We start from the raw sequence: 5,907 nt of genomic DNA, 5'->3' as shown, positions 1-5,907 counted from the left end.
TGCGGGTCACATGGTGGGTCGGAACTGCATGGTTCTTATCTTGCTCCTCAGAGCAACTTTAAGTTAATGGCACTTATTAAGGCAGGTCTGTGCATTTCCCGGCCCTCTTAAATGGCGCGGTCTGATGACGTTATTGAAGACTCATTTCCAGTGGGGATATTTAAAGCAGCCTTGGCAACATCACATTTCAAATTTAATCGAGGAGTGTGCAGACAGGATACATCACAGGTAGATAAGGTGCATAGAATATAAGAGTAGGGAGGTTATGCTTGAAGTGTATAAAACACTAGTTAGGCCACAGCTATAGTACTGCATACAATTCTGGTCACCGCATTATAGGAAAGATGTGATTGCAATAGAGCCGGTACAGAGAAGATTAACGAGGCAGGTCAATAATAAAAGTCAGAGAAAAAGGGAGCGTGTCGGGAACCCGCAGTCATCTTGCCTCTTGCGCCTGTAACTCGGGCGCATTTGCCAGCCCGGCACAGACCTGAACAGCAGAGGCGGGCGACCTAATTTAGTTCATTAAAACCTTGTTGTCAGGCTCCAAATAGTGTTTTCAGTTGTATGATGACTAATGGGAAGACATGAATTGATGCCAAGCAATGCAAACCTCGCTGCTGCGCATTGTTCTGCAGAGTGCAGCATGCCACGACCACCTGGAGACCTTGGCTGGTGCATACTGAAGGATGCCTCCAGATCTGTCCAGGCACCTGAAGCATATCTTCAGCATGCAGATGACTTGTTTGATGGCACATCTGGTGGTCATATGGCATTCATTGTGTCGGTCTTCGGCTTCAGTCCTTGGGTTTCTGAGAGGTGTCATTAGTCACGTTTTAAGTGGGTACCACTTGTTTCCAAGCAGCCAGCCTGTAGTCCCTGTGAAGTTGTGTGATGGTGGTGCAGTGGTGAGCATGGTTACCTTCCAAACAGTTGACCTGGGTTTGATTCCCAGTCATCACGTTACTTACTTTCTACTTGAGGATGAAATGATCCTCTCGTTGCAAGCAGTTCTTACAGTCGCATCTCAAGCATTTAACACAGTGTTTCCGTAGTGTAGTGGTTATCACGTTTGCCTCACATGCGAAAGGTCCCTGGTTTGAGCCCAGGCGGAACCATTATTTTTATTGGTGTAATGGTGCGGATTCTGGACTCTGAATCTACTGATCCGTGTTCAAATCTTGGTAAAAGCTGAATTTTAGGGAGTCCTCCCACTATTTATCGGGGACTTGGCCTGGAGGGTGGTGCACGGAGCAGTCCCGTGCAATAAATTTTTAAGCCGGTTCACGGGCTCCCAGGCCGCCTGCAATTTCTGCGGTCTGAAGAGTCCATGTTCCACGTTTTTATTGAATGCACAAGGTTGCAGCCCCTGTTCCATTATTTAAAGGGGCTGCTCCTCAATTTCTGGCTGCACTTCAGTCCCACACTCCTGATCTTTGGGCACCCTGTACGGAGGGAAGCAGGTAGGTCCGAGGGCCTCCTCGTAGGACTGCTCCTGGGCACGGCCAAGGGTGCCATCAGCCGGTCCAGGCAATGGGCAAAGTCGAGGGGGTCGTTCAGCCTGACTGCCTGCCTCTCTTCCGTGCTTACATCCGGGCCAAGGTGTCCCAAGAGATGGAGCATGCGGTGTCCACCGGTACGCTCGCGGCCTTCCGCGAGAGGTGGGCGCCAGAGGGACTGGAGTGCATTGTCACCCCCGGCAACCAAATTCTAATTTGATTTTATATGTTTTAAAGTTTAATTTGTTTTAATTGCCGGATTTTTAGTGTCCCCCTCCCCTTTTATAGGGGGCACTTGTAAACTTTATGATTTTATTGCCCCAAAAAAAATCACAAAAAAAAGTTTTAAAAAAAGGGCAGTTGAAAAGTGGCTGGAGTGTTCCCCAGATTAGGTGGCACTTGATTTAATGTTTATTTATCTCCCCCCCAAAAGAGTTGTAGTCCCTGTGATAGGGGGCATTTGTAAAATTTATGATTTTAAAGCCCCCAAAAAAATCACAAAAAAAACACAAAAAAAACAAAAACTATTTTTTTAAAGGGCAGTTGAAAAGTATCTGGGGAACACTTGAACTAATGTTTATTTTTTTCTCCAATCAAAAAAAAGAGTTGTAGTCCCTGTGTGCCGGATATGGTCTCCTGTGAGAAGCACCTCTCTGCTGATCCACTGCCTCATGTAGAGCGCAACTCTGCTTCGAAGTGTGAAGAGATCACGGAGGGTGGACTGCTGCAGAACGAAAGCATCATGGCAGCTGGCGAGGGCTCTTGTGCACACCTGCGTAAAGATCTTTTTCTGGTTGAACAACAGCTGCACATTTGATGGAGTGAAAGCCCTTGTTGTTGATGAACACTCCTGCATAATCTATGGGTGCCTTAATTACCACATGTGTGCAGTTGATGATGCCCTGAACCTATGGGAAGCCAGCCAGAGCCGCAAACCCGAGCTGCTTCTTTGACAGCTGCTGGTAAAGCGTGTCCAACAGATACAGTTGGCAAATGTCTGACACCACCTGACACGATACCCTGATGTTTTGACATGGCACGGAAGCTTATCCTCTACCTGTAGATCCTGTGTGTCGGGTATGGCCTCCTGTGAGCCGCACCTCTCTGCTGATCCCCTGTCTCCTGTGGAGCTGCAGGTCTGTGAGCAACAGGCTGTTGTTGTTGCACTTGGTGCCACTGCTGCTGCTGGTACTGTTCATCCTGGTCCTCATCTGAGGTCCAAAATAACACAGCATAAGCGGCATCCATGCTGATCTGATAGATCAGAGCGCCAAAATGCAGATTAGACCGCCAAGCCTCCAAAGTGTAGATGACACCTCCAAAATGTGTAAAATAACATGTAAAGTAACCTCTCAGCTCAAGTACTGTGAACAAATCCTTTCAACTCTTTTTGGGGGGGGGACAAAATAACGTTAGATAAAGTGCCCCCCGATCTGGGGGACACTCCAGACACTTAACTGCCCCTTTTTTTAATAAATGTTTTTTTTTGTATTTTTGTTTTTTTGTGGGGTTTTTTTGTGATTTTTTTGGGGGGGCATTAAAACCACATATTTTACAAGTATCCCCTATAAAAACAAATCCTTTCAACTCCTTTTGGGCAAACATAAACATTAAATCACGTGCCCCCCGATCTGGGGGACACTCCAAACATTTCCAAAGGCCTTTTTTTTGCTTTTTTGGGGGGGGGTTTGTGGGGGGTTTTTTGTGATTTTTTGGGGGGGGCATTAAAACCATATATTTTACAAGTGCCCCCAATAAAAACAAATCCTTTCAACTCTTTTTGGGGGAGACAAATTAAACATTAGATCGAGTGCCCCCCGATCTGGGGGACATTCCAGACACTTATACCTGCCCCCTTTTTTTTGTTTGTTTTTTTTGTGTTTTTTTTTTCCTTTTGTGATTTTTTTTTGGGCATTAAAATCATATAATTTACAAGTGCCCCCTATAAAAGGGGAGGGGGACACTAAAACCGGCAATTAAAACAAATTAAACTGTAAAATAAATAAAATCAAATTAAAATTTGGTTGCCGGGGGTTATAATGCACTCCAGTCCCTCCGGTGCCCACCTCTCGCGGAAGGCCGCGAGCGTACCGGTGGACACCGCGTGCTCCATCTCCAAGGACACCCTGGCCCGGATGTAGGCGCGGAAGAGAGGCAGGCAGTCAGGCTGAACGACCCCCTCGACCGCCCGCTGCCTGGACCAGCTGATGGCACCCTTGGCCGTGCCCAGGAGCAGTCCTACGAGGAGGCCTTCAGACCTACCCGCTCCCCTCCGCACAGGGTGCCCAAAGATCAGGAGTGTGGGACTGAAGTACAGCCAGAATTTCAGGAGCAGCCCCTTTAAATATTGGAACAGGGGCTGCAACCTCGTGCATTCAATAAAAACATGGAACACGGACTCTTCCAGACCACAGAAATTGCAGGCGGCCTGGGAGCCCGTGAACTGGCTTAAAAATTTGTTGCACGGGACTGCTCCGTGCACCACCCTCCAGGCCAAGTCCCTGATAAATAGTGGGAGGACTCCCGCGTAGAGTGCCCTCCATCGGGGACCCCTGCCTCCTCCGGACGGCAAGATGGTACGCCACGGCGTGTCCGGATGGCAGGCGAGGATGGCAAAGTTGAGAGTGTGCAGAAGCAGCCCGTACAGGAAACCCCTCCGCGCGGAACTGAAAGGCACGGAGGGGATTTCCCCGAGGCGGCTCAAGTTGTGAGGCGCCGGCTCCAGAGAGAGGTTCCGGGGTTTGGCGCCAATGAGGAATTCCGTCCGGACGGGGGTCAGTTCGGACGGGATCTCCCCACCTGCTTGAGCCTCCTCGATACCCCTAACGGAGTCATTGGCCCAGAGCTGTTTTTAGTGACTACAAATCCTTTCATACAAACAGATAGGAAAGCAGATGTGAGTACTGAGTACTTATTAGCATATTTCCCTGTCACAGCTTTAGCCTTCTCAAATGCTGCTGTGTTCTCGCCTTCACTTGATCTAATGAGTGTTTTGTTTACTCAAAAGAGTTGTGTTCTCGCCTTGCTTTCACTGGTGAGTTCCAGGAAGCCCGGGAAATTCATGGACCCAAAATTAAAGTGCAAAGCCCATGATAAGAGTGCTCTAATTGAGCGATTAACATATCTCAATTGCCAAACTGCCTCTCCCGAGGGGGTTGCATTTCGAGCATACAGTCTCATGCACTGCAGTGAAATGCAGAAGTTGATGGATTGGAGCTGGCTTCCCGACGTGCTCGGATGTTTGCTGAATTTAGCCCCCCACTGGCACCCATGGTAAAATTTCCTCATGTTTGTATAATCATAAGTCTCATATTAATTGATCTGCAGAACTTTCCTTTTATATATTTTCATGAGACAGTTGAATTTGCCAAAATAAACTATATGTCAAAGTAAACGAAAGTTCCCAACACACAGCTTTTGCCATTTATTCGTATTTGCATACAATTTTCCATTAATCCGATGAAACAAGATTCAAAAATCGTTGGAATCCTGCCACGACACTCAATTTTTGCTGGAGTGCAAGAAACGCGATGCTTTCTGAACACAGTTTATGTGAAGCTTCAGGGGGTGGGGAAACAATTTTTATATTTAAATTAAAATAATAAACTCCACGTATTGATGTAAATATGTGCAAGGCGTCCTGACTTTGCTTTCAAATCTAGAATAGCAAGTAAGGAATTGCTGAACTTCTATACTGTGAAGTATTTTGGGGTGAGTAAATTTACGGGGGCAATTTTGGTCGAATACTTCACGCACTAAAGAGGTGGCCCAGATGGGGTCTTAAACTGCAATGCTGGTTTTGCCTGTGTTTAGTGCAAGATGGCATCTTGGTAAAGGCGTTAAAGCCACTCTAGCCGCCCGGAGGATCGTTAAGGGTGGATTGACAATTAAATTGCCTGCTAGTGCTCATTAAAGAGACTGCACGTCATTTTGGTGGATAATGCGTCATTTAATGACCTCTCCTAACAGCGACCAGCTGAACAGGAGTAAACAAGTCATTGCTGAGTATTTTAAGTGCTACTTAGAGGCATACTCAGCTTTCACTGTTCGCTTGCTGAGGGTGATATGAAGAGAACTTTTGAAACACATTGGAAGACTTTCTGGGACAGGTTGTCAAGACTTCACCAGCATTCTATCATTTTTTTCGGATAGTCTCTCAGGACTTCACCTAAAAAGAGTGCTATTCTATTTTATTGGACATCTTATAGGAATCACCAGGAGAAAGGAATTGCTTGGTCATAGAAACATAGAAAATAGGTGCAGGAGCAGGCCATTCAGCCCTACTAGCCTGCACCGCCATTCAATGAGTTCACGGCTGAACATGAAACTTCAGTACCCCCTTCCTGCTTTCTCGCCATAACCCTTGATCCCCCGAGTAGTAAGGACTTCATCTAACTCCCTTTTGAAT

General features: G+C 46.8%; 1 non-coding gene across 1 annotated transcript; it reads left to right on the top strand.

The window, feature by feature from the left end:
• The first annotated feature begins 1,045 nt into the window (after window positions 1–1,045).
• On the top strand, window positions 1,046–1,118 carry trnav-cac (transfer RNA valine (anticodon CAC)). Its single transcript has one exon. It is a non-coding gene; the product is annotated as a tRNA-Val (tRNA).
• Window positions 1,119–5,907: the final 4,789 nt, after the last annotated feature.

The sequence above is a fragment of the Pristiophorus japonicus genome, chromosome 16, assembly GCF_044704955.1.
Source record: "Pristiophorus japonicus isolate sPriJap1 chromosome 16, sPriJap1.hap1, whole genome shotgun sequence".
Taxonomy (NCBI): Eukaryota; Metazoa; Chordata; class Chondrichthyes; family Pristiophoridae; genus Pristiophorus; species Pristiophorus japonicus.
This window is presented reverse-complemented; position numbering and strand designations above follow the sequence as displayed.